Below are 9,939 nucleotides of genomic sequence, written 5' to 3'. Positions count from 1 at the left end.
TTCTTGTAAACAGAGTAGCCCTAAACTGTGGTGTGCTTGTGTCTTGTTGATTTTTAGACTTCCCTAGATATACTCCCATGATTGGAAGTGTCCTATGCTCTGTAGCTCTGTTTTTTAGATGATTTAGGAACCACCATACACTTCTCCAGAGTGGCTCTCGGCAGTTCACACACTGCCCATCAGCGTATAAAGGCTCCCTGTTCTCCATGGCCTGTCCTGCATTTCTGGTTTTTACAATTTTTTAGGATGGCCCTTTTGACCGGTGGGAAATGAGACTTCTTTGTTGTGCACATTTGCATTGCTTGCTTGCTTCGTTGCCCATAAAGTGCGTATGCGTTTTTTCCTGGATATAATCAGGAAAAAACGCATACGCCCTTTTGGGCCAACTGCATCATTGTCGAAATTCTGCCGCTTTTCATGTGCGTTAAAGACGAGTCCAATCTATCTCTTGAAATCTGTTTCTTGCAATTCTGTCTTGCATTCAGATCCTCTTCTTTGCCTTACCTCAACATATTTTTGGACGTTAGTTTTCATTTATAACTCTGCAGGTTTGTGAATTGCAGTGACCCTGAGCTCCATTTTTTAAGTTGTTCTTTTGTGAGCTGGCCTCAAACCAGCAGGATTGCTTCAGGCCCTATTTTGGCTCCGGCGAGGCAGGCTGAGCCTTTCTTTAATTCTTATTCTTAATGGGAAATTAGAGTGATATGTGCCCGTCCAAACCCCTACAACTATTCTCTCATTGGTTCCCCCTCTTCCCGTTCATCCTCCTCACAATTTGCAAAATGTGTGAAACAGAAGTTTAAATGTGCTGATTCTCCAAGTGGGGAGATTCTAAGTAGCGTGGCTGGAATGGTGAACAGGAGCACCAGGAGAGGATAAATGAGGTGCATTTTAGACACATCTCCCGATCACATGGTGTACAGTCCTCTGGGTTTTCCATGCATGTTTTAGCTATAGGAAGATCCCTTGAACCTGCAGATTTGGGACCCATTGAATGGGTACCAGGTAGTATTACTTTAAAGGGTGTGCATTTCCTCACCCAACCTCACATTTCTCTTAGCGCAAACAGTTTCCAGCCTTATGTCTCATCCTGCTGTGGGTCTAGATGTGTTCAATCCATGTTGCATCACCGTCCCTGAGGAAAAGTTGTAAGAGGTTTTCTCTGTCTCTCTGTCGTTTATTTTTTTCAATTTATTACTATATTGGTTACAGCTGATTTTCAAAGCTCTGTTTCTTGCTGCTGTACATCCACTTGATTCACGTACAGAGAGACATCAATAAATTCTTTTTCAGATTCTTACCAGTCGTATATATTCTTTTCCGGTGACTTGAGTGTGCTGAGTGCAGTTCTTTTAGCTACCGTGTAGGCCTTGTTGATTATCAGTTTGGTATTTGGAATGGTATCTTTGCTAATTTCAACCTCCTGGATGATGCCTCACCCCTCCCCACCTTTCCCGTTTAGCAGCCTTATGCGTGTTTTCTACATATTTGACTATGTTTTTGTTTTGTAATTTATTTCATGTGTAGCCATTTTGGATTCCACCTTTAAGTGATATCTTATGATATGTGTCTTTTTCTTTTTGAATTCTGTCACTTAGAATGATCATACGTAACTCCTCCGGAGTTGTTACAACTGGCCATATTTCATTGATTTCCAGGCTGAATAATATTCCACTCTACCTAAGTACCACATCTCTATCCATTTTTTCCCTCCAGAGACATTGAAGTTATATCCTAGTCGAGGATCTTTTAAACAGAGAGGGGGTAAACATTGGGGTGCCTGTGTCCTCTCGATTTTTGTTTTTCCCAAGATATACGCCCATGAGTGCAAGTGCCCTATGCTCTGTAGCTCATTTTTTAGATGCTTTAGTAAACACAATACACTTCTCCAGAATGGCCGTTGGCAATATACATTTCCACTATAAGTCTCACAGGGCTCCCTCTTCTCGTTGCCCTGTCCTGCATTTCTGTTGTTTACGCTTTATGAGGATGGCTCTTCTGACTGATGCGAAGTGATATCTTTTGTAGTATTGACTTCCAGTGCCCACCTGTTTGGTTGGCTAAAAAAGTGTATGCCCTTTTCTTGAATATATACAGAAAAAAACGCATACACCCTTTTTGGCCAACTGCAATGTTGGCAATGTTCAGCTCCTTTTCTTGTGCTTAATGGCGAGTCCTTTCTACCTCCTCAAATCCCTTTCCTGCCATTCTCCCTTGCTTACAAGTCCTTTTCTCTGACTTTCCTCAAGACATTTTTCAGTGATGGATATTTTCAACTCTGCAGTTTTGTGAATTTTACTGCCCCTGAGTTCCATTGTTCAACTTGTGTTTATGGGAACTGGCCACAAAGCAGCGGGATTTCCTCAAGCCCTATATTGTTTCCATGGGCAACCCTAGCCTTTGGTCAATTCGTCTTCCTGATTGGAAATTAGAGTGACATGTGCCTGTCTGAACACCTAGGACTTGTCTCTCATTGTTCCTCATCCTTCCGCTTCATCCTCTGGACAAATTCCAAACTGTACGCAACAGGATGTTGACAGTGCTGACATCTCCAAGTGGGGAGACTGTTAGTAAAGACGCTGGAGGGGTGAACCCGAGCACCAGGAGATGAGGAGATGAGATGCCTTTTCCAAACTCTTCCCGATCAGACGGTATACCATCCTCTGGGTGTGACAGACATGTTTTAGCAGTAGGAAGAGTCCCATTCATGTAAGGAGAACACCAGGGCTTTTTCAAAATCAGTGTCTCCCCGAAACCCAAACTGGGGAAGTTTTTAAGCTACGGCTACACATATGTTCATTAAGGGCCTTGGGAAGTAGGCAGAGTCCAAACTTTAGATGATTGAAGTCTTCAGGGTCAGAAGCACTCACCACCAGCTTCCCTTAGGCTACACTTTAACTGTCATTGATAGATGATGTCAATAAAAATATCTATTCTTTTTCAGATTATTTCCCCTTATAGGTTATTGCACAATGTTGAGTGTAGTTCCCTGTGCTATACAGTAGTTCCTTGTTGATGATCTATTTTATACATAGCAGTGTGTATGTGTTAATCCCAAACTGTTAATTTATCCCTCCTCCCACCTTTCCCCTTTGGTAATAATAAATTATAAGATTTTATACTTCTCAGAAATGGGGGAGCTGAAAGAGAGGTATCATTTTCAATGGAAAAGCATTTAAAACAAGATTGAAGGTTTAACCAAGATTATTAGATGTACATCCTTGGAAAGAAATCACTTCATTTCTCTAATATTGACCTGACAAATAAGACAAACCTTTTCACTGAACTTGCTTATAATAAAGTGATGGAAATATCAAATGGAAGTGTTAGAAACATCTTATTTTACCCGAGCCTTATACACTGTTCTATGTTAACTACAGTTTGGCTCACACATCTGTTCATTGAGGTTACAATAGTCTCAATTTCTGTTACTGATCCTCCAGAGTGGACCCCAACAAGTGTCCCCCTGCCCAGTGTCATTGGGGCCAACAGATCGAGACTGAGTTTGGTTCACAAGCAAAGGAAACTTTATATTTTGATCAGAGAATGGAGAGGTGAGAGCATGCACTACCCCGTGGGCTGTGGGCTGGGCTGCTGTGTAGAGATCCTGTCAGAGTCAGTGGGAGGGAGGGAGGCGGCGGAGCTCTCGAGGGCCGGGTTGGCTGTAGCTCAGGCTCTATATCGTGGAGTCTGCACTGGGCCCCAGGAGCTGAGGTGTCGACCCAGCCATTCTGCACTAGGAAATCTGGTCTGAAGTGCCGGGTGTGGAACCTCTGCATGCGGGACCCTAGGAGCACGTGAAATTAGACAAAGCACAAAGGATAAAAAAGGTTAGACTTGACTTTATTGCCCAGATTCTATTTTTATCTCCCAGGGATTTTTAATGGGCTTTGCTGGGGACAAACCCCTCCTCTGCCTTTTGTCCCGTTCCTCATTCTTGGAGTGCTGAGGGTGCAGACCCTTCTTCTGTAACTGCTGAGTGCTGAGTTGGGAGCCCTCATACCCTGGGGCGAGGGTCAGAGCTTCTCCCCAGCAGCCTCCCGGTGACGTTGATTGTCCCCAGGACCCCTGCCTCCCTGCTCGTCCACCTGAGCACCAGCATTGGAAGTGTTATAGATTCTAATGACCTTTAAGGGTCCAGGAAAGAGATGTGCAGAGACGCTGTGGGGGCCGGTTTCACCCCGCCCCACATTTGTTCGGCCACCTTAGGCTGACCGTTTCTGCCAGCCTAGATGCTCTGACCAGTAGTCTGCGCTTTCTTCAATTAGGCCCCTGAATTAACGTACAAACAGCACCAGGTGTCAGAGCCCTGCCCGCTCAACTCCCAGACAGTCCAGGGTCAGTGGTGATCAAGGACCATGATGGCTACTGAGTCAACAGCCTTTTGAAGTAAACAGGAGTCCAGCCGGTCTTATTGGCCACCATCATCACGGTGTCTGTAGGCTTTTCTATGGTGACAGTGTGATATACGGTTCCCCCGCCAAGATTATTAGCTCCCCTCTGGGTGCAGTAAGTCCTGCAAGCAGTAGTCTACTCTTTTGGGACACACTCTTGTTGTTTTATGAGAGAAACTCCAGGTCAAGTGATGTTCACACGAGTCGTCATGGTGCCCTGTTGCCCCCGGTTATCTCTCTGGATGTTGGAGTTGGAGGGCCTCCTCACTCGAGGTCGGTGTGCCCACGGAGCGAACCCTGCAACTTCAGGGCATGGTTGGTGGTTAGGATCACCACGTGGGGTCCTTTTCCCTTAGGAGGGAGGTGGCCTTTTGGGCTGCTGATTTCCAGGTTTTTAGATACCGCCAGTATCTTGGCCAGATGTGGCAGTGGGCCAAGCCCCTTGGTGACCGTAGTTTATCCTACCTGGATGGCATTCTTGCATTGTTCCATTTCAAGTGGTCCCAGTTTTTGCACTAATTCTCCAATGGCGATTCACCTTTCACCGGGAATGTAAAGGTCAAAGGGTTTAGCTAAATTAGGGAGTTCCAGGGCAAGGGTCTGAATTGACTGCTCTTTCCATTCTTGAAAGGCCACTTCTGGATTCTATTCAAAAGGATCATCATCTTTTCCTTTCAGTGTTTCATATAGAGGCCCAGCTAGTAGACTGTAGTTAGGGATCCAGAAGCAGCAAACCCTGGCCTCCCCAGGAACCCCTAAGCTGTCTTCTAGTTTTAGAAAGGGGTAAGGCTGAAAATGGTTTCTTCCCTTTCCTGGGATGGGCTTCTCCGACCTTCTGTGAGAATGAAGCCCAGGCAGGTCACCGCAGTCTGTGATATTTGAGCTTTTTCTTGGACAACTTCTATCCTTTATTGGCTTGGTAGTTCAGAGGCCTCCTTAGTAGGGCTGGCGATCAGAATGTCGTCTGCATATTGAAGGAGGGTTTCCTTTTCCAGAGGTAGAACTTTTAGGTCTTTAGCTAAGCTTTCCCCAAAGATGGTGTGGGAATTTTTGCACCCTTGGGGCCAGACGGCCCGGAAGTATTGTTTTAGTTATATGTTGAGTCCTGCCACTCACAAGCCAAAATTTCTTGTGACTCTGGGACTAATGGAATACAAAAGAAGGCATCATTGAAGACTAGTACAGAATACCATGTCCTGGTGGTTGGTAGAATGACCAGCAGGGTGTAGGAATTAGGAGCAACTGGAGGTATATCCTCGGTGGCTTCACTGACTGTCCTGACATCCTTTACCAGGTCCCCAGCAGCCCATGGGGCTCTCGTGGTCAGACCAATCCCAGAATATGGAGCTCACCTGGGCAGGTGCCCCACCCCCACCCCAGCCCACGGGGCTCTCGTGGTCAGGCCCCTCCCAGGATACAGAGCTACCCTTGCAGGTACCGTGGCAGGGCTGGGCACACAGGAACCGTGCACATAGCCCTCATTGCAGAGCACCCCCAGCTCACCTGTCGCTCAGAGCTGACACAGAGCACCTCAGAGCAGGACTTGAACTAACAAACAGCAGCTGCGACAGGTCTGTGACCCTGGGCATCACTCTGTGAGGCCTCCCTCCACCTGGTCTTCCAGAGACTTCCACTGCACCCGGGGCACCAGGCCTCTGTCTCCAACCACCACCCACCCCTCCTCTCCCTGACTCCTGGGTTCCTCTCATTAGGAGAGGGTTTTCTTGAAGTTGTCTCCCACTCATGGGCCAGATAAAATGATTAGAAAACAAGCCAAAGCTGCAGCCCCTTGTCTATCCTGACTCTCAGGAGCCCACACCTGTTCCTTGGACCTGGCCGGTTCAGCAAGTTCCATTTTCTGCAACTGTGAGCCCCTGAGGGGTGATGATTGGCTGACCTGGGCAGCCTTACCGTGCCGGCCAGCCCTCCCCAGGTGTGCCTGGGTTGAGATCAATATAAATACCACTCCAGGCAGCAAGAGCCCCTGCAGCCGTGCCTGACGCCATTTTCTCTGCCCTGTCAGCAGTCTCGGGGCTGGGCTGGTGGGAGGGAGTGAGAGGCCACGGCTTTGTGGGCGGCCCAGTGTGAGTGGGGCTCTGCTGGACTTTCTGCAGCAGTTGCCAGGCTGCCACCTGCTAAAGAAGAGGATGTGTCACCCATACCTGCTGCTGGAATTTCTCCCTGGGCAGAGGTGAGGAAGGAAAAAAGCAGTGGGGGCAGGGACAGGACGGGTATCTCAGGCAGGGAAATGGAAATCTTCCAGAAGAGCACCCAGGGCCAGGACCATCCTGGCTGGCCTGCAGGCACCAAGTCGGCCGGCATGCTGTCACTCGTGTGGCTCTATGGCCCTTCCTCTAGGCTTTCAAGTCCTTGTATATATTCAGGTGTTTTACCTGGGACGGGTGGGAATAGTTCAGCAGCAACTGGCCTGGGGCTCAGCTCACGTTTACTCACAGATGCCTCGGCACGGTGCCCCAGCTTTGCAATGAGGACGCTTGTTGCGTGGGGGCTGCTGGCTGAATGGGAGACGATTCCCCACCACTGACCAACTTCAGAATTGTTTACAACTGGAGCAAGTGCCCTGATACGGTTTTCCTCTGTGTAACTGGTGGGTTCTGTGTTTTTTTCTCTTTTTCGTTTTTGGTTCAAGGTAGATTTTATTCCTCTTTTTTGTATTTACAGATATAAGCATGGAAATAATTTATTCATATAAATACATGTATGTGCAGGGAATAATTGTTTTTTCTGTTTTATTTTTTAAATTTTATTTCTTTTTAATTTTGAATTTTATTTTATATTTTTATACAGCAGGTTCTTATTGGTTATCTATTTTATACATATAAATGTATACATGCCAATCCCAGTCTCTCAACTCCTCCCACCACCACCCCCCCAACAGCTTTCCCCCCTTGTTGTCCATACGTTTGTTGTCTACATCTGTTGCTCTATTTATGCCTTGCAAAATGGTTAATCTGTACAGTTTTTCTAGGTTCCACATATATGCATGAATATACAAGATTTGTTTTTCTCTTTCTGACTTACTTCACTCTGTATGACAGTCTCTAGATCCATCGACGTCTCTACAAATGACCCAATTTCATTCCTTTTCATGGCTTAGTAATATTCCATTTTATATATGTACCACAGCTTTATGCATTCGTCTGTCTGTGGGCATTTAGGTTGCTTCCATTACCTCGATATTGTAAATAGTGATGCAATGAACATTGCGGTGAATGACTCTTTTTGATTTATGGTTTTGTCTGGGTATATGTCCAGTACTGGGATTGCTGTATCATATGGTAATTCTATTGTTAGTTTCTTAAGAAATTCCATATTGTTCTCCATAATGACTGTATCAATTTATATTCCCAACAATAGTGGAAGAGGGTTCCTTTTCTCCACACCCTTTCCAGCATTTTCTGTTTGTAGATTTTCTATGATGCCTATTCTACCAGGTGTGAGGTGATACCTCATTGTTGAATCCATTTCGTTGAGCAAGGGGTAGGTCTTGTCTATTACATATTTGGCTTATGGAACGGTATCTGTGCTAATTTCAAACTCTGCTTTTATGCAGCACCCCAACTCACCTTCCCCCTTAAGCAGGCATAAGTTGGTTTTCTAAACTTGAGACCCTGTTCTGTTTTGTAATTCAGTTCATGTGTAGCCAAGTTCACATTCCGTGTATTAGTGATACCTTATGATGTTTCTTTTTCTGTGTGACTTATTTCACTTAGAATCATCGTGCCTCAATCCACTCATTATGCTGGTACGGGCCTGGTGACATAGATTTCATTGCTGAGTGGTATTCTGTTGTACATAAGTACCGCAACTTCTTTATCCATTATTTGCTCTCTGGGATATTTAACTTGTGCCGTAGAAGAGATTCCTGTAAAAAGAGCCGTCCCAAATTTTGGGGTGGCTGTGTCTTTTTGATTTTAATTTCCCTAAGCTATAGGACCATAAGTGGAAGTGCCCTAGGCTCTGTTGCTTTGTTTTTTAGATGTTTCAGGAAACACCATACACTTCTCCAGAGTGGCTGTTGGCAATTTACATCCCGCCCATCAGCATAACAAGGCTCCCAGTTCTCCATGGCCTGTTCTGCCTTTCTGGATTTTACACTTTTTTCAGATGGCCCTTTTGACCGGGGGGAAGTGAGACTTCATTGTAGTGCAGATTTCCTTTGCAAGCTTGCTTGGTTGGCCAAAAAGGGCGTATGCGTTTTTTCCTGAATATATTCAGGAAAAAACGCATACGCCCTTTTTGGCCAAGTGCATCATTGTGGACGTTCTGCCTCTTTTCCTATGCTTTCAATGCAATTCCAGTCTACCTCCTGAAATCGGTTTCCTGCAATTCTGCCCCGCTTTCAAGTCCTCTTGGCAGCCTTACTTCAGTATATTTTTGGACGATAGCTGTCATTTATAACTCTGCAGGTTTGTGAATTACAGTGCCCCTGAGCTCCTTTCTTCAACTCGCTTTCTTGTGAGCTGGCCGCAACACCGCAGGATGGCTTCAGGCCCTAATCTGGTTCCGGCACGGCACGCTGAGCCTTTGGTTAATTCCTCTTCCTGGTGGGAAATGAGAGTTAAATTTGCCCGTCCAGACACCTCCAGCTAGTCTCTCATTGGTTCTCCCTATTCCTGTTCATCTTCCGCAGAAATTGCAAACTGGGCCAAACAGGAGGTTAAAGGCACTGACTCTCCAAGTGGGGAGAGTGTTAGTAAAGCGTCTGGAATGTTGCACCCGAGTACCAGGGGACGAAAACTGAGACATATTTGAACACGTCTCCCGATCACACGGTTGATCATACTCTGGGTTCCACATGCATGTTTTAGCTGAAGGAAGAATACCTTAAACCTGGAGAGTTGAGACCCGTGGAATGGGTACCATGCAATATGACTTCAAAGGGTCTTCATTTGCTCACCGAACCTCTCCAATCCTATCACTGCTGCGTTTATGCCCCTGTACACACGCTTGATTCTCTTTTGGAGACATAGCAATCCATAGGTTTTAAGATACTTACTAGTCAGGTACATTCTTAGGCGTTTAATATGGGGTGTTGAGTCCATTTCGTTGAGCAAGGAGTAGCTCTTGTCTATTCCATATTTGGCTTAAGGAACTTTATCTGTGCTCATTTCAATCTCTGGTTTTATGCAGCACCCCAACTCACCTTTCCCCTTAAGCAAGCATAAGTTGGTTTTCTAAATTTGAGACCCTGTTCTGTTTTGTAATTCAGTTCCTGTGTAGCCAAGTTTACATTCCGTGTATTAGTGATATCTTATGATGTTTCTTTTTCTGTGTGACTTATTTCAGTTAGAATCATCATACCTGAATCCACTCATTATGCTGCTACGGGCCTGATGACATAGATTTCATTGCTGAGTGATACTGCATTGTACGTAAGTACCACAAGTTCTTTATCCATTTTTCACTTTCTGTGATATTGAACTTGTACGGTAAACGAGGTTCTTGTAAACAGAGGCGTCCCAAACTTTGGGGTGGCTGTGTCTTTTTGATTTTAATTTCCCTAAGCTATAGGACCATAAGT

The sequence above is a fragment of the Tursiops truncatus genome, unplaced genomic scaffold (genome assembly GCF_011762595.2).
Source record: "Tursiops truncatus isolate mTurTru1 unplaced genomic scaffold, mTurTru1.mat.Y mat_scaffold_238_arrow_ctg1, whole genome shotgun sequence".
NCBI classification, from domain to species: domain Eukaryota; kingdom Metazoa; phylum Chordata; class Mammalia; order Artiodactyla; family Delphinidae; genus Tursiops; species Tursiops truncatus.
This window is presented reverse-complemented; position numbering follows the sequence as displayed.